The 25,375-nt window shown below is 37.9% G+C and overlaps 1 protein-coding gene across 6 annotated transcripts in view; it reads right to left on the reverse strand.

Moving 5' to 3' along the window:
- PHACTR1 (phosphatase and actin regulator 1) overlaps positions 1–25,375 on the reverse strand; it is a 253,304-nt gene that overhangs the window by 110,442 nt on the left and 117,487 nt on the right. The window lies entirely within an intron of this gene.

Raw genomic sequence — 25,375 nt, forward strand, 5'->3', positions numbered from 1 at the left:
GTCTGAAATGTTATAGACTTTCCTGCTTGTGCAGGGAGTTGGATTAGAAGACCCCTAATGTCCCTTCTAATACTGTTATTCTGTATTTTATGATCTATGTTCTAAGTTCTAAGTGGAGAACTGAAGGGCGGCAAGGAAAAATGAATAGATGACTTAAAGTCTAGAAAAATAAACCTTCATGGAGGCTTACAAATACGAATTAAATTCTACTTAAAAGCCATGTTCTCTGTATAGATGGAAAATCCCAACCAGCAGAGCTTATAACATGAATCAAAAAAGGTGAGGGTGCCAAGTGATACTCTTTACTTTTTGATTTATTCCTACGCACAGCAAGCCTCAGGCAAAGAAGTCTTTAATTCCTCTCCCTGTGAAAAGCAACAGAGACTTCAATATCTCTCCTCCCCAATCTCTTTATGAATCTCAGCTACTTCTGGGGTAGAAAAATAGGAAAGTAAAAAGGGGCTGTATAAAAGAGATGCTCTATAAAGATTGTCCCAAAGGGGCTTTTTCAAGAGCAACTGGACTTTTTGTTTTTCTTTGAAGACATGTTGCTTCTTATCCAAGAAGCCTCTTAAAAAAGCACCTTTGGGACAACCATGACCTGGATGATTAAGAAGCTCCATAGATACCTATAAAGATTGGTGTATGTTCATACCAGCAAGGAATTAGCATAATTCAAAAGATCTTGCTTTGCCATGGGCTCCATAGCAGCAATACGCTGACTCTGTAAACCACTTAGGGAGGGCTATAAAGCACTGTGAAGCCTAAGTGGTATTGCTATTTATTTTTTGGGAAAAAAAGAAAGCTAAGAAGATACTAAGTCACAGAAAATGCTGACATTCATAGTCCCTGAGCATACCTGCTGTGTTAAACCACAAAATGGTTAGTTTGGCTTAGGCCGTTAGAACCCATTCTTGTGCTTTACGTATGTATCAGTGGCACAGCACAATGTGTGAACAAGGGCAAATACCCAAAGTTAGACCATGCCACGTTGTTCTCAGCTTTTAAGGGTCTAGCTCTAGTCATCCTTGCTCCATAACATGACAGCTGCTCTCTGTCAGCATCCTAGTCTCTGGGGGTATGTCATTTCCAAATTGCTTGGTGTCCATGGTAATTACTCAAGTTGTCTAGGGGAACCCCCCCCCACATTTTCCCCCTAGCCCCCAGACCATCATTATTTTTTTCTTACTCTTTCAAATACACAGGGAAGTTTTTCTGTTGCTACACATCTATCTAGAAAAGTTATTTGAAGATAAGATCCAGGACAGTCACTTAGGGCCCACTTGCACTTCTGATGTCATGAGGTGCACCAGTTTGAATTTAAAAACAGGATTTAAAAAGGACAGTTTTTTAAAAAAAAAGTTTTATTGGCTTTGAAATGAATTATGCATAAGAAATAGCCAGAGGTGGCCAAGTTCTAACTATTTTAATCCTGTTCCCTAGGTTGTAACCCTAACTGATCATATCTCTCCAATTTTGGTTGATAGATCCAAATGTAGGTTTCAAACACGTCCAGCAATCCTCTCAAAATCTGAGAATATAGTGAAGGGCTGAGAAGGAAATTCTCAGGGCCCTATGCCAACTGATACCCAAGATAAGATAATCAAAGGCCCTTCTGGTATTTGTTTTCAATAAATCAATTTTAATTTCACCTTTTAAATTGTTTTACTTTTTATGCTCTGTTTTTTAAAAAATATGAGAAGCTATAGCTGTCCTGCTTTTAACAACGATACCCATTAACCACAACTGGCAAGGCCTGACTGAGAGCAGGGCAGGCACTGTCCGCTCTTGGATCCTCCCCTCTGGACAAAATTTGTCAAGTGTCAACAGAAAGAAGAACAGATTTACTGAATCAGTATAGACTGCTAATCTGAAGATGAATACCCTCCTTTTTCTCCCATCATCCCTTTAAAAAACATCTGGTGGATTTTTTCCCCCTCCTTCACTAAAAACCAATGAAAAGTTCAGTAAAGTTTAGACAAAACGTTTATCCAATGTCAAATCTAACACAGTTGGCTGAGGAAGAAACATTGTCCTCCTCCCTGGTATAAGACGAAATGGCACTGGGTCACTCTAAGGAAACTAAGCTTAAGTATGGCATGAGAATGGAATATGGAACACTAAGGGATGCTCCTGTCTGAAGAAATGGGCAAAGGAATTGAAGGAACTGGTAGAAAACGAGAAAGAAATGAGAAAAAAAAATCATGTCTGATAATGGAGTTGTAATGAATTGTAAAGATGAACAGGGCCAAATCAAGCAAACAAAAATTAAAACACAGCCATGCACTTTTCTCTTTGTCCAGATAGCATATAGAGTACCAACCCACATCTGGTAACCACCTGCTATACCTGGTTGAGAATGTGAGCACTGCACTGCACTGCACTTCTGCATCTGGAAGCCACCAGGCTGGAATAAGGGATAGGCTTTATGAAGAATGGTCAAGCATAATTTAGCACAATTTAAAGAAAATTGGCGAACACAGGAAGCAGTGCAACATCAGCCAAGTGCTCTGTTGGGAAAATATAGACTTTTCTCCCCACCCTCACCCCCATACCAGTTGTAAAGCTAATACAACAGGAAATCTAGGAAGTTCTGGGTAGACAGAAGGTCTTTGGAGGCACACAACCCAACCTGTGCTGGCAACCTTCTCTGAACTGATGCTATCCACAGATTTTGGACTCCTACTCTTAAAATGAAATGGTGAAAATGTCAAACAATGGGCACTTTCATATCAACACTGTTATCTCTTGCCAGTCCCTTAAGAGCTGTTTGAAGCCACCCATAGATAATTTTCACTCCCACTGTTTTTAAAGTGCTGAGAACAGCAGAAACCCATTTTCTTCATTCCGGACAAACAGTACAGTGCAAAAATTGCTACCAATAACTGTCCTGCCTCCCATCTATATTTTCATGCATTTGCCTAATGATTTCCAGAGGAAAATGCATGTGTGGTAAGAGAGTGAGATGCAAACCATCTGCCATTAAGGCCAGCAAGAGGACATCATCTCAACATGATGCTACAGCAGCTGAACTTCTGTGGAGAACGGCTGGCAAGCTCAAATGCCAGGTGGAGGAAGCCAAACTCCTGCCAATCCAAAAAACAGCTACCTGCAGAACCCCAGTGTTGCCAGTGGAAATACCATCTTTTCAATATAATACATGGCAGTTGAGCAAGAAACATAGGCTCAGCAATCAAACACAGATCTTGTTATGAGACTGCACAGGTGCAGAGTTACTTCTGGAACAGCGAAAAGGCCCCAGGTAGAAGTGACCTATCATAAATTTTGCAAAATGATTGATCCTGTGAACCTGTCCATCAAAGAGGGTATGTTTGTAGGACAATGTGAAACACAAAAAGTGCTGAAAATGAACTGTAGAGTTGATGTAAAAATTAGCCTTTACAGCATCTGCCAACATACTGCTCTGTTTAATAGCAATTGTCAGTCATGTTCAGAGAAATCGTATTTCCTCGAATTAGCAGTGAATAGGGAGGAGATGGAAGAAAGAAGGACAAAAATTGTTTATTCTACAAATAACCTGCTATTTCTATTTGTAATCTTTGAATGGCCCGCCACCCAAAGCATGGAAACAACATATTTTTGACTATCTAATTAATGCACTCCATGGCTCCCATTCCCTTCTGCACAAATGCACGTTCCTCCGTTCTACAAAGAAATGACTTTACCAAAGGTTGAGGAGAAAATGAGGAAGCTTGTGAGTGGGATCTCTAGAGCCATCTTCCATTTCTACTTGAAAAAAACTTGCTTATAACTTCTAAATAAGTTTCTTTCAAACATTTGGCATGGAAATATTTAAGGTTGTTTTTTTTTAAATCCTAGAATTTAATTTTTAGCATGATTTGTTTTCATAAAAGTCATATGATTGGGAGGGGGTCAGGGAGCTCATGTAATCCAACTCACTATTCATCATAAGACCCAGTAAAGCAACCCTGATGGATGACCATCCAGTCTCTGAAGTTCACTTGGAAAGATAACTCACATGTAGGAGTCTGCATCTTTGCCTGGCAGCATAGCAATAGCAATAGCACTTAGACTTATATACTACTTCACAGTGCTTTTACAGCCCTCTCTAAGTGGTTTACAGAATCAGCATATTGCCCCCAACAATCTGGGTCCTCATTTTACCGATCTCGGAAGGATGGAAAACTGAGTCAACCTTGAACTGATGAGAACTGAACTGCTGGTAGTCGGCAGAATTAGCCTGCAATACTGCTTTCTAACTACTGCGCCACCATGGCTCAGAGCATGTAGTGTACAGCCAAGAGGTTCTTCCTGATGAACCTGCTTTCTCATAACAATTCTGGCATATCTTACTGGGTTAATAGAAAATTTTAATATTCTTCATAACTGCAGAACATACTGGTTAACATTCTATGAATCCATATGGTATCTTTAGTTCTTAGTAAGACAACCATGGATTTGTTGAGAAATCTCGGGCATCCAATTTCCATTTAGTGCTAAAATCAATGGGAGAAAAGACTGTAGGCTTGTGAAATATGTGAGTAAAAATCCATTGACCATAATCTACCATAAAATTTATATCTAAGCCAAATATCTTTACCATTTGATTTGCTTTCGTTAGGCTCTCTTGCTGTTATATCCCCCTTTCTGCCTTTACTCCAAGGACTTCACATTTATTTTCACCATCAAAGTCTTAAAAACTTTATTTGATTGCAAAAGATCTGATCTTTCATGGAACCTGGTATGCAGAATACTCCACATGCAGTTTCAGTGGGTGAGGTTTAACAATAATTTTTTAAACAAGGATCTATTTATCATCTATCTCTATCTCTATCTCTGTCTATCTCTACCATCTCTGTCTTTATCTCTATTTCTATGTATCTCTATATCCATCCATCCATCCATCCATCCATCCATCCATCCATCCATCTCTTTCAATATGTTTGGGTAATTCTTTAGGGAAGCTGATTCAATGGAAGGTGAATGCAACTCAAATACATCAAAAACCATCTTGATTAGCCACTGAAAGCACAGGTTTTGAGGCTGATTTTACACAAAGAAGCTTTTTTTTTGCATTTACGGTTCTATTCATTAGACATACTGATGCTCCACAATGTTTAGCTAGCAGGGCCAGTAAAATAATATGGGAAATATAGTCTGCTATTGACGGGAGATGCTAGGAAAATCTAGACCAGGGGTGTCAAACTCGCAACATCATATGATGTGTCACGACGTATCACGACTTTTTTCCATTGTCGGCAATGGGGTAGGCGTGGTTTCACCATGACGCATCTGGCCTGTGGGCCGGCAGTTTGGCACCCTTGATCTAGACAAACAGAGGCAAATATGATTTTTGTACTGAAGTAAAATACTCCCAAACAAATACAATTAAATTATCTGTGTAACTGTTCTAATACAGTAGGTATCAATCTCATGGGTAATGAAACAAATACAGAACTGGAGAGAAAATTCTTTTAACAGGGGTTCCCCGCCCCCTGCATGGATTACCAGCTGAGGACAGAGAACTTGGGTCTCCTTGATCCTGATCCAGCACTTTAACTATTATGCCAAACTGATTTTAAACCCTTTTTTAAATATTAGGGATGGGCAAATTTTACAGTAACTAAATAGTGTGTTTTAAGGGGTTTGCCTAATAATTGCTAGCATGATATACTGTAGACTATGGAGACTGGTGTTCAAATCTGTAATTATCTTTTAGGGCAGTATCCTGTTTTAGCCTAACCTTCCATGTATCTTCTTTTTCATCTCCTGTGGCTCTCACAGGACTGTTGCAAGAAAAAAGAGAACTATATATAACCCTAAGGTCATCGGCAGCAGGATAACATAAAATGTAATACACGTATTGATGCTGATTCAATACAAGGCACATCTGAAACTGGTTTCACAGAGGAGGAAATATAGGCTGCCTCAATTTGTTTTTGAATTAACTGCACCAAATGTCTTAAAGCAAATTATGCCTTCCTGAATCTGCCCCTTTGGGACCAATAATAATCTTGCATCCTGTGCCAATCTTGTTTGTTTTCCTGTCTTTGTTTTTTCTTTTGCCTAAAATTAATTGGGCTCCAGCCCTGATGGCTAAAAAGTTGCTTGTGCCTCAACTGAGACTTTGTTTCTCCAAATCGGCCTTTCCCAATCCACAAATAGGCTAATCCCAGCATCCCAGAGGTTTTCATCCCAACATATCTGAAGCTTGCTGGGAGGGAAAGATTGTTATGCGGGTTATATTTGTCAGATGGTCAGCTATATAAGTTTGATAAAATAAATAAATAAAATCAGATGAGAGTAAATGTGATTACATTTCATGGAAAATACTTTTGTGCAGATGATGCAATATCATTCTGGTAGGACTGTACATTAAGATATTTTACTTTGAAATCATAGCTTTTCATGAAATATATGGTGACAAAAACCCGTAATGATAGGGTCTATGACAACCCGCCGTGGCCAATTTATCACAGGCAACTCGTCGCAGGACAAGAGTTACACTAATATTGACGAAATAGTCAAATAGAATCATTAAAGAAAAGGTGCTAATTTTAATTCCTACTAACAAATCCCAAGTCCTTCAAATGCTCCTCCTTCCTCCCACACCTGCCAACATTATAATTATATTTAGAGATTTATCTATTTTCAAGGTCCACAGACCAGACTATTTAAGAAATATCACAGATTGAAGAACAATTGCTTACACACACACACACACACACACACACACACGCATGCATATATATTTCAGATGTTTATTCATTAAATAGTTTAATTGTATACAGAAGGATATTAGATTGCAAGGTATATATTTTAAAATTTAAATATAGATATTGAATCTAGCATCTGGATCTTATAAAGTACAATGACATATGAAGAGGAATGAGTGCTTCAAAAATAGTGGAGGCTAGTTAATATTTAGTAATTCAAGCAACAGCCTAAGAATGCCGTAAAAACTATTCTATTATTCTGCCTTTTACAGCCCAAGGATAGAGATTAGAAGTTCATGGGAAGTAAAATTTGCAAAGATTTGATAATAAAACCAACTTCACCTTCCTTCCCTTAGCCGAGCCTTTGAAATGAAATTGGATATAAAGGCTGATACATAGATATTTAGTTCTTAATAGAACAATGCAAATATTCATTTTGGTATGGCACCCAGCCTTACAAATGCTGCATATGTTTTCAAGCACATCAAGATTGCAGCTGATTGTTCAGGATTTGGTAAGTCATAATCATAACTCATTTCACAAAGCTAATCATTTTTTTTAAAAAAACCCAACTTCTTTAAAGCACTCTGAATAAATAATTTGAATCTTATTTAGATCGCATCTAATATGGCCTCACAGAACTAAGAACTATGAGCAGATGATGATAGAAAGAGCTCAGCACTTACAGTCTCGCTGTATCTCGGTTGGATACAAATCCACATGTAAGTCAGCCCACATTTTAGTCTGCACTGCAGAAAATAAAAAATATATCCGCAAGACAGCTAATGTAGCTGGTCTATGGCCAGATGTTTCAAAAGGAATTGTCAATGCTTCAATTGAGTAGGAATCCAAAAAATAATATTGCTAGAATCATTAGCTTAAAACCATCAGATTTCATAAGGAATTGATAATTAGGAAAAGGAACAATAGTTCATTTAAACCATTCAGATTATCTTGTGGTTTGCTGAAAGGGGAAAAAACACAGTACTCAAATATAACATTCTGGACACTGGAATGCACATAATATGTGAATATATAATATTATTGTAGCTTCTTGTCTGAAACTAAGAAAGACTAGGCCTAATGAATTAAGTCCAAGACTCCCTAAATATGAAGGACTTGATTCTTTTAACATAAGGACGTAAACAGTAGTTTGCTGGATCAACCCCTCTGTCAGAACTGCCACTTCACACCTGCATTCTGCTATCGCTTGGTGCCAGTCTGGGGAGACTGGATGAGAGGGGGAAATATTCAGGGGTAATGAAAAGTTCACTGTATGGGCTGGAGATGTGATTTCTAGGTCAAACGACTGAGAACGAATCGCAGCTGCCTTCTAACCCAGGGCTTTTCAACCTTTTCACCCATTGTACCATTTTTAGGATAGGGCAACATCCAAGTACCACCAGTCGCCTAGCAAGGTGTCAAAACCTTGACCCCCCCCCAAAAGGAAAAAAGCACAGTTCGCTTAGTGACTGTTCGAAGTTACAATGGCGCTGAAAAAAGTGCTCCCCAAGCCACAGCTGAGCAAGACATCTGCCTGCCCGCCCAGCAGCGCTCTTCCTCCTGTCTGAGGTTTTCTTTGTTGTGAGCATTTCTGTTGAGAATTGGCAGCGGAGGTGGGGTGGGGGATGTTTATTTTTTATTCCCCCCGTCTGCTGGGTGGTTGCAGCAGGTTTGGTCACATGACCCTGGGACACTGTGACCGTCATAAATGTGAAGCAGTTGCCAAGCATCTGAATGTAAATCACAAGACCCTGGAGATGCTGCAACATTCCAGCTGATTGGTGCTTCTTCTGAGCTCAGCAGAAGCACCAGGATTAGCGCCGAGGTCCAACTGGAGCCTGGCGCTGATCCTGGCACTTCCACTAAGCCCTGACAGCCCCGAAGAAGCGCCAATCAACTGGAAAGCGGCACTGATCCTGGTGCTTCCACTGAGCCCTGACAGCCCTGCAGCTCCAGCCATCTCTCTCTCAGGCTTGTGCGGTGCTGCCACCGGTTCAGCTCATTCCCCTCCTCCACTACCACTTTTCTAGTATGGTCGCGTAGCACCTGCCAGGTGCCAATGTACCACAAGTAGTACCCGTACCACTGGTTGAAAAGCCCTGTTCTAACCCACACTTGACGACGTTCTGAAAACATCTTCTTTGAATTTGATTGGACATTTGGGGGACAGACTTGGGGATTGGGAACACGAGTTTCAGTTCTGGCCTTGATCTACTGTATTTCACTTGACCATTAGTAAACTATACCTTTCTCAGCAAATGGAATCAAGGATCATTATTGCTTAAAAGGTTCAAGTTGAGGCAGGTCTGACACCCTGGCCCATCTAGTCCAGCAGTCTGTTCGCACAGTGGCCAAACAACTGCACAAAGAAATTTGCTAATCTCTGAGCAGATGGCCTTCAGAGACAGTCAAACTGCCTTCCTTTCTTCCCTTCCCCTTCCCCTTCCCCTCCCTTCCCTTCCCTCCCTCCCTCAGTCTTTCTGGAAGACAGAAAACTGCTTTTGTCACAACCCAAGCCCTGGGATGATTACCAATGAATTACATCATTTTTTTTTAATGCTCTGCTACCACTTTCAGAATGATACGGGTAAGGATGCCACAGAGCTATGAATCCAGATCTCCCACATTAAACTAGATCACCTGATTCTCCACAGATTTCAGAAGATATCACAATGCCAAACACAGCAGGGACCCACATTTCTGATTCACAGCCATGTCCTCCAGCACCTGTTGCAATTAGACGCTGTGGTTTGGCAACTGCAAAGTATATGGTTGCTCTCAGCATGGAAAAGAGTAGAGCTGCCTGTGTATTTTAAATAATCAGGGACACCCACACAATATTTAACAGAGAGAAACAAAAGGCTAGTGCTAATGTTATAAATAAAAAAGTCAAAAGAAATATATTGTCATAATAGTTAACAATACCGTATTACACAATCTTGTTGTCTGCGTAGGATGAGGTTTCTCATTTTCCTTTTTTTCCTTGCATGCTTCATCACATTTAACCTCTGAGGTTTTGTCAAACTGAAAGTTACCCTTTATAGAACAAGTAATTGAATCGGGATTTCAAAAGAGCTTGCTTTTTAATGGATGTCAATGAGTTGTGATTAATTTTCTCTTTCAGATCTGCTGTACTCATTGTCCACCCTCATCGAAACTAATGTTGCTCAAAATAAGTAAATGAAGAGAGTTTAATGTCTAACAAGACAGACTGCAAAGGATTGCTGCAGCAAAGGACAGATATGTTTGAAAGGTGTCAAAACTAAGCAACAGAATGATCTCTATATGTACAAAATAAATAAACAGAAAATGTTGCTTCTTGGTGATCGACCTAGTGTAGACACATGTAAGATGGAAGAAGCAATAAAACCAGCCAACCAGCTAAACAAATTACAGCAGCCTTTTATATAACACCTCTTTCAAAACAGCTGCATAAAGAAAAATAAGGTGCAAAAATGATATGCAATATTCTGAAAAAGGGCTGAATTAAATGGCTGGATGAATACTGAAGTAATTTCACATTACCACATTTTGTTGCAGCCTTCACATCTAGCACTTAAAATTCCTGCATTTGTTATTAGAGACATGGAAAGATTATCCATCCCACTCTACTCCAAAGATAGCTGAGTGAAGCATATTTGATTGCCATTTTTACCAGTCCAGCTTAGGAAATGTTTAGATCCATGTCTAGATAAAATGATGCAATACATATTTATGTCCTTTATATGGATTCTGCCAATCAAACTATTACTTTCAAGAGCAAAAATATTTTTTTAGAACACTAGATCAGATCTGCATATAGAAAATATTTGAATAAAATTCTACCTTGATCCCCATAAGAGCACTGTTTTGAATTCTGGGCAACATGATTCAAAAAGGACAAAGTTCAGAAGGAGGTTAGCACGAAGGAAACATGTTTGGAAACCCCCTATGGAATGATTAAAGGATCTGGGTATATTTAGCTTACAAAAAAGATGGCTGAGGGCGTATAAGATAGCAGTCTTCTAATAACTGTAGCAGAATGAACTTCAGAAGAAGGGATAGATGCCTCTTTGGTTGCTGCAAGAGGATAGATGGGATGGATGGATGGATGGATGATGGATGGATGGATGGATGGATGGATGGATGGATGGAAGGAAGGAGGGAAAGAGGCAGGGAGGGAGGGAGAGGAGGGAGGAAAAAAGGAAGGAAGGAAGATTTTTGACATTCCCTACTAGATGCCCACAAAGAAACTCATGGGGAAACTGATTGGAAGTTGGAAAATGCTCCCGTTCAAATGGAATCTTTTACCTGCACATGATCATTCTGTTTCTCTATGGATGAGATAAGGAAATATCTCTGAACAGGCAACTGTTTTTTTCAACAGCAGAAACTGAGTTGTGATATATCTTATACCTAGTATATCTTTGAAGCCACCCCAAGTATTTCTTATATATTTATTTGTAAGTATATTAGACAAATAAGGAGACATCACAGATCTTTTTCTTACTCTGTGCTCATTTTTTAATCACTTGCTAAGCATTCCATATATTCTCGGACATGCTTTACTCCACCCACCACTCTTACACGTTCAGCCACTAACCTCCAACTCCTCATTTGTGCATGGTGTTCCATAATTAAAGCCTGGTTAATGTATGATATGCTATTTCTAATTCAACAGACAATAAGGATTTTCTCACGTTCACACATTTTTTTAAACAAGTCACATTCTTTTTCTTACTGATTTGTGCAAAAGCAAAAATCTGCTTCGCACATTCCTACTAGGTACAAGACCACACTATACAGGTAGTCCTCAACTTACAATCACAACTGAGCCCAAAATTTCTGTTGCTAAGCGAAACATGTGTCACGTGAATTATGCCCCATTTTACAACCTTTCTTGCCACAGTTGTTAAGTGAATCACTGCAGTTGTTAAGTTAGTAACACGATTGTTAAGTGAATCTGGCTGCCCCATTGACATTGCTTATAAGAAAGTCGCAAAAGATGATCACGTGACCCCGGGACACCGCAACCATCATAAATATCAATCAGTTGCTCAAGCATCTGAATTTTGATCATGTGACTGTGGGGATGATGTGACGGTCATAAGTGTGGAAAATGATCACAAGTCACTTTTTCAGTGCCATTGTAACTTTGAACAGTAACTCAGTGAACCGGTGTAAATTGAGGACTATCTGCATTTCTTTTCTTTTTTTTTGAAACAAATTTTATTGGTTTTTTAATTAATTAATTAATTTATTAATAAAATTTATATGCCGCCCAATCCCTAGGGACTCAGGGCAGCATACAAAATTAAAACAATAAATATAACAATAAAAATGAGTGCATTCATACAGCATGTCCCAATCGTATCCCGGCCCCCCCGGGGACATCAATCCCAGGCCTGCCGGAACAGGAGAGTTTTAATGGCTTTCTTGAAGGCCGGCAAGGTGGGAATAGTTCGAATCTCAGGGGGAAGTTGATTCTACCACGTCAGAGCCATCACAGAAAAGGCCCTTCCCCGAGGGCCCGCCAGCTGACATTGTCTGGCCGACGGGACCTGAAGGAGGCCCAATCTGTGGGACCTCACCGGTCTCTGGGAACTATGCAACAGTATGCGGTCCTGTAAGTAACCTGGTCCTAAGCCATGAAGGGCTTTAAAGGTGATAACCAACACCTTGAATTGCGTCCGGAGACCTACAGGAAGCCAGTGCAGCTCACGAAGGATAGGTGACACGTGGGTGTACCTTGGTGCACCCACAATCGCTCTCGTGACTGCATTCTGAACCAACTGCAGTCTCCGAATGCTCTTCAAGGGTAGCCCCATGTAGAGCGCATTACAGTAATCCAGTCTTGAGATGACAAGGGCATGAGTAACCGTGAGTAGAGCCACCCGGTCCAAATAAGGCCGCAACTGGTGCACCAGGCGAACCTGGGCAAAGGTCCCCCTGGCCACAGCCGATAGATGTTGTTCCAAATTTAGCTGTGAGTCCAGAAGGACACCCGAGTTGCGTGCCTGCACTGAGGGAGGTAAATTTACCCCCCCCAGGACTAATGATGTACCATCAGGATGACCCTTGGGGGGCAAGACCCAGAGCCACTTGGTCTTGTCAGGGTTGAGTCTAAGCCTGTTCACCCCCATCCAGACCCTCACATCTTCCAGGCACCGGCACATCATGTCGATTCTTGGAACAAGGTGCTCAAGACACACCATGGTGCTGGGGTAATCAAACATCCAGAAATAAAACCATATATGAATAACTCAAATCAATACATCAAATATTCCCTCTCTATTTCCCTCAAATAGCTTAATATATTTAAGATAATCCATTTCTAATTTAAATTTCTATTAATCCTATACCTGTTTTGGAGCTTTATAAATTTACAATTACCATAATCAAATTTAACTTTAAATAAACACATTATCAATTCAGGTATCCCAAGTCTTATTTATTTCTTCTTCCACTAATATCTTCTAATTATAATAAAATATTAGTCTACCCTATACATATCTAATCCATCAATCAATCACTCTCTTTAAGATAACAAGATAATATCAAACCTTAAATCATTTCAATCTATTGGACGAGATTCAAATTTTATCCAGTTAATTATCATACCTAATAACATCCATATTATCAAACAAAAACATAATCTTATTAAATTAACATTCAATTAATTATTAAGTCAATCCAGATCTAAAACACCTCTTCAATTTTCTTCATTCCATTACATAATAGTTTTCATACAAATAAACCTATTATTCCAAAAAATGCATTCCTAATCTATTTAATATATATATTCTAATAATCACCCATTTTTCTCTTACTTCTAAGTCTAAATCTTAATCCTTAAATCAATCCATAATTCTACAGTGCCTTTAATCCATTACATATAATTTTAAATTTCTCTTTTCAATCTTATTCTGGCCTTCTTTTTGTGCCAGGCAGGTTTCCATAACAAAGCTTCCCTTTCAGCCAATAGGTCTCTCTTTGTTGCTTGTAATATCCTTTGAGGCAGTAAAAAGCATCCTGACCTCTGCATTGAACGTCTATTTCTCTTATCCTTAAAGCCTCATTTAAAGGTTCAAATCTCAGTCTTTGATTTTTCTGATCCTCGAAGATATAGATGAAATGCTTGTAAGGTAAAATAAATTCCTCTTTAATCTCAATTGATTCCTCTTCTAGTATGTTTTGGTTTGTAGAATAGTCAGATGTAGTTTGAAAGTCAATTTGAAGGTTTGGGGTAGAGTTTCTGGCTCTTAATTCTGTAGTAATCTCTTTCATTGTAGCATATATTTCTTCAGTAGCCTCATAAATCTTTTCCAATATAGGTTTACAGTTTAATTGTGAATGAGGTTTCTCCATTTTAATAGTAATTGAAGAGAATCCCTTTTTTCTTTTAGTGGAGGCTATTTACCCCCACAATTCCCACAGTGGGATCAGCTTATCTTTTCTCTTCAAGAATAGTTTGAAGGTCAAGTCCGTCTCATCTCCGAACAATAATCAGCAGTTGCAATGTTAACCTTTCACCACTAGATGTCCTCAGTAGATTAAAAAATCTTTTCTAGACACCATTTCCCCCCTTTTTTCTATCTTTTAAAGGAAAAAGTGGAAAAAGAAATAATCTTCCAGTATAGAATAATAGTACAGCTCCGAAAAGAGTTTTTTCTGTACCCCAAAGTAAATGAAAATAATATAGTCTTTAAAAATTTTTGTTCTATCCTTTTGTTCAGTGCCTTTCTTCCCATGCATACAAAAGCTGCTTTTTCAAGACAGGGAAATAATTCCAACAAAGCTTTTACAGGCAAAAAAAAAAAAAAAAAACAGAATAGGGTGAAGAGACGAGCAGAAGAGGGTCTCACCCAGATCATCCATGATGGGTCTATTATGCTTAGATGTAATTGTGACTTTCGGCTGGTGCAGCACGGTGATGGCTATCTTGCAGGACGATCTTTGCTCCGTCGGCCCTAAGGAGATAGCTGGAGCCATGAGAGAAGCTGCCACCCTCCTGCAGTCACCAGCAAGCCTCCTCCTCGGTGGTCGCCCCTACAGGGTGACTTTTGACTCACTAAGGGGTCTACCGGCGAAGGAAACCCGGTCAGAGTGGAGACAAGTCTCCAGACATGACCGGCGTCGCCGTGTACTGGAACCGGAAGTCAGGACTACTTGCATTTCTTAATTTTTGCTCATTACTATAGATTATTTTAAAAGAGATGTCAGTTAATATGCTACCACAGTACAGACATCAATACTTTTTTCCTGTTTCCATCACTGTGAAAACCATAAAAGCCACTCCCAGTATCTGGTTAATGTTAACAGCACCCCGCCAAGAAAAACTTTTACATTCCTTCAGCACATCTTAAGGAGAGTTTTTGTAAGGGCCCTGTTGGACAGCATCTCTGTCCCTGTGGTACCAGTCAGGTGGAGAACATTATGCGCGCCACTGTGCCCTCCATTGCAATGAGATTAGGGCAGGGGTAGGCAACCTTGACTCTTTAGCTTTGAGGAGCTTGGCAGGCTCAGGAATTCTGGGAGTTGAAGTCCACAAGTCATAAAAGAGCCAAGGTTGCCTGCCCCTGGGTTAGGACCAAATTATTGATAATATAAGTGACTTCAGGGCTTGGGCCCTGAACGGTTGAATTATCCTCTTGCAGATATTTTTTTCCAAATGTTGGTAGAAAGATTGCTATTCTGCTTTGTCATCATTTAACCTCGGAAATACATGTTTCTGAGAGCCACGGTGGTGCAGTGTTTAGAACGCAGTACCACAGGCTACTTCTGCTGTCAGCTGCCAGCAATTTGGCAGTTTGATTCTCACCGGGTTCAAGGTTTACTCAGCCTTCCATCCTTCTGAGGTTGGTAAAATGAGGACCCAGATTTTGGGGGGCAATATGTTGACTCTGTAAACTGTTTAGAGAAGATTTTAAAGCACTGCAAAGCGATATATAAGCTATTGCTATTTAAATTCCTAATCACAGCCTTTAAGTTATTCATTGTAGTTTTTCAATTCTCCAGATAACCCAGAACAGCAAATCAAAAAAATGTTCAAGCTAAACAGGCAACCAAAAAATATGTTGCAGAAAATCAATTTATAGAATCATAGGGTTGGTATAAATCTCTACTTTCTTTTTGCTTTTTTATTTCTTTTTCCGCTCTTTTTCTGGTTGTATTTTCTCTGCAGATTTGAGAAGCATTTCTTCCATCTCTTTTTCCAGTGCCGAAGACAAGATATTTTTCTGAAACTGAGATATCTGTTTACAGCATACGTGTTGTCTACTATCAGTCAATCAATTTATTTATTATTTTGACTGCCGGTCATAAAAAAGACAAGTTAAACCTGCACAAAAATAGCATAAAATGGCATAATAAAATATATTAAAGTGTACAAAAATTGGTAAAAATATTAGTAATATTCTTTTGGAAAATATAATATTAAAAAACATTAGGTTTTAATAAAATATTTTCTCTCTTAGCAGCAGCCACTGCAAAGCTTGCTAATTATTACAGCAGTATCTCCTTGAATATTCCCTGGATACTCAATTTTATATGAATCAGGCCAATTTTTTTTTTTTTATCAAGAGGGGTTCCAGAAATTTTTTCACATACTAAAAGATAAATAGGACAGAACAATAAATAATGGATAAAATCTTTTATAATTTCTCTAGAACGAGAACAGAACCACATATATATACATTGCTTACTGGTGTACACTGCTTAGAGATTGCTTGCACTTAAAGCGGTATATAAGTCTCATAAATAAATAAATAAATATTACTTGGAACATTGAGAAACTGGACCTCTCTAGTTGCTGATGCCATTTACTGGAAATATAGAATTGTATGTGCCTCTCAGAGAATGGAATGGGATAACTCACTGCAGCCAACTTGCATGGTCAACTCAATGCGGGAGAATTCAACAATTCAATATAAGTATTTAAAATAATTAAAACATTTTCATTTGGGTCATTCGCATTTCATTTTGTCTCTCCTTTTGCATCCTTTCTTTAATGATTCTATTCCACCATTTCTTTGATATCAGTGCAACTTTTGTCCTTCAGCGAGTTGGCCCGTGGTGAGTTGGCCACTGTGAGTTGGCCTAAATCCCTCAGAGGGATGGCACTGTAGCACATCTCAGATAATGTTTGCATTTGATTTTGGTTTTATTACGTGCGTACCAAAGGGCAATTTTATTTTATAATAATTTGATCAAATTTCTTTTGGCATGGACATTCAGCACTCTGCTTTTAAATAATAGCTTATTGTTTGCATTATTTGAATCTAAAAAGAATTCTGGAGCAAACCCAAAGGTATGCATGTGATTGGATAAAAATGTAAACCAACTGGTGCATGAAGGAGTGGAGAAATTCATTTGTCCCATTTGCCAAGTTGAAGACTGGATAGTGAGAGGAGTCTAGCCCAATAATTAAATGTTCTTACAATTATTCTAGCTTTAATTAGGTATGTACCAGTTTTTGTGTAGAGAAAAGGAATAGGAGTAGCATTAGCTACACTTAAAATAGTTTTGAGGAGCTTCTTCTGAAAACATTCCACACCACGAGGGGTAGACATTCCCCATAACAATATTGCATATGGAAAATAAAGAACTAGCATAATTTTTAGAAGAATTAGGAATGGAGGAATTTGCTGACTACAATTTATATGCCAGAATTTTTTATTCCTGCCAAAGCTTTGTCAGATTTTATCTTTTGGGCCTGAGAGTATAAACTACCCAAAGCATTCAGAAAGATGTTCAAGTTTCTGTAAGAGATAACTTGCTCTATACCACTCTCCATACCACTACATTTGATTTTTCCAGAATCAGTTAGACAATTTAAGGAGTAATAACTATCCAAGGCTCTTAACTATCTGTGCAGCCTTATAGTAATATGGACAAGTTCCTATTTTTTAACTGGAAAAAGAAAGTCTCCATTAAAGGCTGGAATAAATAGTTTAAATAGCAAAGGTGAAAGCACACATCCATACATCTTTAAAAGTCTTGATATTGTTGGTCAATACTGGGGTGAACCTAACCTGAATTTGATGATTTGTATGTAAAGCCATGATCAAAAAAAATAATCTTCTACCTAGTCAATCTATTCAGTTGACTTAAATTAATGCATAGTTTCTATCAGCAGAATCAAAAGCTGCCCCCAAATCCACAAAGGCAACATACAGCTTTCTCCGGAGGTATTTTACATACTTATTTATCAGATGATTTATCAGACTTGAGGGACTTCCAGGGGATGTGAAAAATGAGACAGCCAGAGTTTACATTAGTTTTTGAGTCTTAAATTTTATTTCTATCTACCCTCTTTTGGAGCATAATTGCTAAAGCTAATTATTTATGGAACTTTATCTTTAGTTGATCAGAGGGACAACAGAGTAAAAGAAATAGAAGGCCTTGTAAATGATCTGAAATCCCTAGAATAAACCTAGTTATAGGCCTGCTTGAAGCTTATACAACAATGTGTAGCCTATAACACTCTGTTTGAAGATTACAATTGAACATAAAGAAACCGGAAATTTGCTACCTAAACTAGAAGAAACTTACAAAGAGAGAATCTGCAATTTCAAACTGTGTTTTTAAAGTAACAGCCCTCTCTTTGTAGAGTTTCTGTAGGTACTTACCAAAAGCTGTTTATAAACAAAGCTGATGAAGGAAAGACTCATTTACTAAAACAATGGCTAGTACCTGTAAATGTTGATGTGTACATTAAATCTCAACAAGGGTCAAGAATTATCATCTTTTGCTCCAGGGGCATAATCTCAGTAAACTCTGGTGATCAGGATAGTGACACTAAAGAAAATGGAAAGGAAAACAACACAGCCATGTGAATGGTTTTTGGGTCCTTATTATTCTTGGACAAATATTATCATAGATAAGAGGACCTCCAATATGCCAATGTTGTTGAGGAAATAGCTACTGCTGAGAGAAATTAATCCTTAAGACTATGGAAAATACATGGACAATATCATACCTATGGTACAGCCATGTATAATAAGAAATCAGTCTGTAACAATAAAGTTCCTTACCAAGGCAACTTGAACTCCTTCAAGCCACATGGGTTGGGACTCCTTATTGGCAAATGAGGCAAAATATTTGAGAGATTCAGAGGATTTCTGTTGGCAAAAGATTATAGAAGCCTTGGGAGAACAACTTGGGGCTTTTAACAAATTTATTATGACGTAGTCATCTGATTTATTACTTCTGAAAGAATTTCTACCTACTTCAAATGATCTACTGCGGTCCCTTATTAAATTAGTCTCAAATGAAGTTGGACCACAGAAAAACACAGCATTTGATGATAATTCACTAATGCACATTCGTTCCCAAACCCAGACTCATTTTATAAATAAGAAGAGAAAAAAATAAACCAAAGTAAAGCCCCAGGCAAAAACCCAAGAAGGAAAAGGAAAAAGAAAGCATAAGTAGAAAATCAAGTAAGGAAGAGTAAGAACTGGAAGAGCACTTCTATTGCCAAATGTACTTCTAAATGGAAGTATAATAATCTATTTAATTTTTTGGGAATAGCTGCCAAAAGAAACAACAGAGCAACTGCAAAGTCCATAAAGTACCCAATGAAGGAAGTAAGACCTCTAATAAGATTGAAATGACCAATACAGGTCTTCTAATCCAGCAATGTCCAAACAAAGTCATCTAGCAAATAGCTCAGCAAACTCTGTTCTTCTGAGGATTAAGACAAAGTTCCATGCAGAAGGTGCTACTTGCAACTAACAGCTACTAGACTGGCATTAATCAACTTCCTCTGATAGATAGTGTTTTGTGCATCTTTGTCAAACTTTCATCCCACTTTGATTTGTTTCAGATGATATTTTAAAGATGAAATTCTTGTATTACAATGACAGCGAGAGCACCGGTAACTTAATAAGGCACACATGGTTTATGAATTTAAATACCTCCTTCAGTCAAGATGGCTTGGAGTAATTAGATATTTTACGAGTATTTCTGTAACCCCTCTAGATAGATGTAATTTATACAATCTAATAGTAGACAAGAGTTTCTTATCTGAAGAAACTGAGCTAAGAAATACTTTTAATGATTTGTTCCTTATGGAGCAAAACTGTATCATAGTTATATTGTCCTGGTTAAGAGAAGAGTTGATTAAAAATAGGTACAGTCATCATCTATAATTTCACCCCCTCCTAACCATAAACAATCTGAAAAGGAGGGATCAATCCACGAGAGAGGGGCAAAAGCAAAAGGGGAGGAAAACGAAAGTAAGATCTGCAACGTGGAACAAAGCAGGTAAAAACATAACTAATTTCCTCTTCAGAAAGATAATATAGACCTTATAATCTCAAAAGAGAAATAGATTCAGATATCTCTTCTAGGAAAACAATATACATGCCTCCTTCTTCCAAAGGACAGGAAATCACATAACGCTTTGCAATAGAGATCCAGGACAATTACATCTTCCTACATTTAATCTTTCAAGATCCAATCACATCAGCATCCAACAAGGAGAAGATTCAAATTTGTCCCTTGGAATTAATAAGCAAACAAATTTGGAAAGACTAAATATCTCAAGTGAAATAAGACCATGCCCAGATGCAATGGCTAATTCTACCTTAGTAAATGAAATTACAGATAGTCAAAGACAAAATAAAAACAAACCTTCCCCAAGGTTAAATCAAACCAATACTAATAATGCACAGGTTATAAATGACCCATGTCCTTCTGGGTTTGTAATCAACAATAACGACTGAACAGGACAATTAAGTCAGGGATCTGTAAATAACGCATCTTTCTTGGCGTGGAATTTAACAATATGGAATGACATGGATTCCCTACAATTACTAAAATTATACAACATTGTGTATTTGCAAGAAACTTGGATTCCCAGAAAACCAATACAAATTATTTATCTGGTTTTAGTTCATGGGTTATTCCAGTAAGGAAATGACATTCTACGGACCTTGTTTTTCAGGATTTTGGCTATCTTATTAAACATGAAATGGAATCTGGAGGCAGTGCAAATAAATCTGAGTCTCTTTTCTTATAGAGAGATTTCTGATAAAAAATAAGATTGTTCTAATATTAAATGGTTATGTGCCTCCCAAAGGTGTTAAATTTCAAATTTAGGATTGCTGAGCTACACTCAAAAGTACAATTGATGCTCTAGAGGACAAATTCCCACTAGATACTATTATCATAATGGGTGATTTTAATGTAAGAACAACAATAATGACCATGTAGATATCCCCTTTGCCAAAATAGGAAAATTTCAAAACATGGAGATTATTTGATGAGGCTGTAGTGCCCATCAATCTATCACATTTCAATACACTGGCTTTGAAGATAGTATTATCTATGCTTAAACTATATAATAATCTCATACCTGCACTAAAGGCTAAAGGGGAAAAGAAGAATTAAATGTCTGTTAATTTAACTGATAAAATCACTGCAATACTTCACTATCTACTAAGGAAAGTTACCTAATCAAAAAAATGAGGCAATGTTAATCTAATAAGATTTCTGTTGTCATCAGCTTGTAAACGATCACAGCATAACTATGTTTTATATTAATAAATACACTATATGTATATTTATGTTACCTAGCAATTTATTAAGTAAAGCGATAGGTAATTTCTATTAGGTGAAGCAGAGTTCTATAAATTTGCAAATGCTTGTTTTATTTTATTACATGTATTAAATTCTGAAGAGCTGGAACTGTACTTTATAGATGCCATCTGAATCATTTTAATAGAACGATGGCAGAAATGTTTTTGATTTCAGCCATGTAATGACTAGAGTGCAGGTTGTCTGAATCAAATTAAAAGTAAATGGACCATTATCATTTGTGACCTCTTAAAAGTACGCATATGTTAATCATTGGAATGATCTCATTCAGGACTCTATCATAAGTTTGTCCTCTATCATAAGTTGTCAACGCTGCTAACATCGGATGTTTTGTATTAACAAGAGATGGAAATGCAGCCATCTTTTTCCTTTTCACTTTTAGAGTTAGATGATGCTGGGAGGGGGGGGGATGTGAATGAGAGTCTAGCTAGACATAACAACACTAAGCTTAGCGTGAGAATCAAGGTTATTGAGCCCAGAGCTGATAAAGAATTGGCAGGCTGAAGAATTGGAGAGGAAGCCCGCACTTCAAGCTAATCGAGGAATGTGATTTATGACTGTTAATTGGAGGAGGGAATTGTGCTTTGATACTATGTGCCCAGGGGAGGGGAATTCAGTTTTGGGCTTCAGTTATGTAGCGCCGATATTATGCTACTCGAATAAAAGATTCTTTAAGGTAAACAATGCCTCAAAGTTCTTTTGAAGAGTTTTGTCTGTTGGAACCATGACATTAGTAACATATCAATGTGCCTCAAAGGTGTTTTTTTTCTTCAGAAGGCAACTGAATTTTTTTTTCCTTAAGGAAGAAGAAGAAAATGTTTCACTTCTCATCCAAGAAGCTTCATCAGCTCTGATGGCGGGAGGATGAAAAGATAGGTTCTGGTGGGAGGTGGGGGGATGGAAGGATTGTATTTATTTGCAGTCATTCTTCCATCCCCAATCCTTCCATCCCACCTCACCATCCTATCAGAACCTATCCTTCCATCCCCCCCCCACACCATCCAGTCTCAAGTCAGCACCTATTCTTCCATCCTCCCTGCCATCAGAACTGATGAAGCTTCTTGGATGAGAAGTGAAACATTTTCTTCTTCTTCTTCTTCCTTGAGAAAAAAAAACAGCTGATAAACTGTAGTGGTCAACAAACATAAATAATAAATCAATATTTATCTAAATTGATAAACAGAATGACCACGAATGGGTAACAAAGCAGTAAGAACAAGAGTGATTTCCAACTTCCTGCCAGCTTCCCCACTGAGTTTTCTTGTGGAAGCAGGCAGGGAACATCAGAGATCACAGTCACACGAACACAGGGACATGCAATGGACTCAACTTTGCAAATGAAACTGGTGACAATTTCAATTACACAGGAGCAAATTGTCCTGTTTTTTTTTACAAATTCTTTAAGCTACCAGATATTAGGTACCTTGATTCAAAAATTGTTGTAATATAATGAACAATCTGGGCTAAACTGAGAGTACAAAAAAGACAAACAGATACACACAATGAGAGTTTAAGAAATATATATATTCATACTGGAAAGTTTCTCTTTCTAAAACCTGCTCATACAATTTTTTTTTCAAGCAATGCTTAGATACTTAGTCATGTGTGCATGCATGTATATCCTACTTTTCCTTCAGGAACTGAAGGCAATTATATGACATTCCCACCTCTAATTTTTCCCCACAGCAACAGTCCCTAAAGTATAAATATCATGCCTATTTTCTATCACTGCTTAATCTTGTTTGTGAACCCCTATAATATAGAGAGTTTTGCAGGACCAAACATTTTCCAAAACAAGGAAAAGTATTCCAGTTACAAAACAACTGCACGACTGTAAAAGTATGTTGTGTGCAGACTGTGAAAAGCCTGAACAGGTATTATTTAAGGATTCTTTGACCAGTTAAATCCCGCTGGTCTTGGAAGAGACAAATATATCCCCATAAAATCACTACATATACAGTAATAAGTAAAGGTTTCATTAGTATGAATTACATGCTGGCAAGCCACCTCTTAGTCCCTCTCACAAAGGCATAATTTAAAATTAGAACTGGGAATTTGGGAAAGGCATCTGTTCTCTTGAGTGGTTACTTTGTTTTTCCATTGGAAACCAGCAGCAAAATACCAAGGTTTATGAAAAACAGTACACACTGTTGTGTTATACTGAAAACACTTTCTCAGCTGAAGAAAGATGTTCAACCCCAGATCTATTATGAGTAAAGTACATTTTAGGTGAGTTGCTGGAGAAAATTATTCATAATAAACAAACAACTAAAGGTTTTAATACATTCAGAGATCAGTGCTAAAACCCGACTTTCTTTATTTTGATTAAGAGCTGTCTTCTATTTAAAAAAATAGATATTATGAGGAAAATGTAACAAAGATGTTGATATTCAATTGTATATTTATTAATAACAATAAGAATTGTATTTGCCTAGTGTGGGAAAACAGGTACTACCGGAAGAAGAGAGGAAACATTTGATGATGTAATATTGGATCTAGTCTGAAGAAGTTAATATATACCATTGAATTACTAATGGACCCAGACAACACGTTGTTTATTAAGTATTTGACTGTAAAACTAAAAAATTAATAAAATATTTATAAAAAAAATATTCAGTATTCTAACCAACACAGATCTGAGTTTTGTGGCCAAGAATTTCAACTATTTTGAGGTGTTGACAATGGAAGAAAAAGTAACCAAATATAGATAATTCTCAACTTAAAACTGTTTAGTGAGCATTTGAAGTTACAACGGCACTGAAAAAAGTGACTTATGATCACTTTTCACACAACCATTGCAGCACCCCCATAGTCACATGATCAAAATTCAGTCACTTGGCAACTGACTCATATTTATGACGGTTGCAGTGTCCCAGGGTCATGTGATTGCCTTTTGCGACCTTCTGACAACCAAAGCCAACGGAGTAGCCAGTTTCACTTAACAATCCTGTTACCAACTTAACAATTGCAGTGATTCACTTAGTAACTGTTGCAAGAAAGGTTGTAAAATGGGTCTTGCTTAGCAACATAAATTTTGGGTTCAGTTCTGGTTCTAAGTGAAGGACTATCTGTACTGCAATTGTTCAATATGAAAGACTCAGTAGAGTAGCCCAGCCACACTTACGACATTCTGAACAAATCTAGTTTCCCAATCATTTCAGTTTTGGGCTAATATTGAGAATATACAAAAATGTACTGTTAATCTCAACCACGGAATGTCACCAAAATTAATGAAAACCAATCAAGTCGTTGACTATAATTACCACCAAATTACTCCATATGCTCCATATTTACTTGGTGAGAGTACAGATGAGTCCCAAATCAAACAAGGGAGCAAAGAAAACAATGCTTCAGCAAAATATCCTTGCAATGTAACTTTGGGCCAAAAGTATGTGTGAAACAATATGTGCATTATTGGGTAGATTGGGCCAATTCAGGTTGGAGAAAGAGCTCCTGAAACCCCCCAGGAACCAAGCCATAAATAATTTTATAAGTCCAAACCAACATTTTACCTGGAAACCAACTAGTACCCCATTCAAGCTCTGTAGCCGAGGTATAACATGTTTGGGTTTGCTGTGTTCTGAATTGTAGTTACATACAGTACCTGATTTCTTCAGAACGGGGCACTGCAGCAGCCCCCTCCCTCACAAAATGGTGTTGATAATCATAGATCCAGATATCTTGGCTGCCCCCTCTCCTCACATATACATCATACATGTACCACCACAACACATGAAGGGAACTAGAAACACATATAAATAGACACAACACATTACATTGATACGTACACAAAATAATCCAAATGGCTCCGATAGCCAGAAGTAGAAATAATCCCTGAAGCCATTCTCCCCAAATCTTCCTCTACATTATTTAAGAAAGGCAAGCAACAAGCTGATTCTTAGAACAATCTCTGAAATATACTTGACAGATTACAATCAGTGCTTTTTTTCTAAAAAAAAAAAAAAAAGTGCCGGAACTCACACACATCATACAACCCGCCTTGCCTACCCTACAAGGTTCCATCCAAAAAAGGTGCCAGAACTCCGTTCTGGGCGTTCTATGAGAAAAAAAGCCGATTACAACTACCATGA

The sequence above is a fragment of the Crotalus tigris genome, unplaced genomic scaffold (assembly GCF_016545835.1).
Source record: "Crotalus tigris isolate CLP2741 ecotype Arizona unplaced genomic scaffold, ASM1654583v1 scf7180000017564.2150845, whole genome shotgun sequence".
NCBI classification, from domain to species: domain Eukaryota; kingdom Metazoa; phylum Chordata; class Lepidosauria; order Squamata; family Viperidae; genus Crotalus; species Crotalus tigris.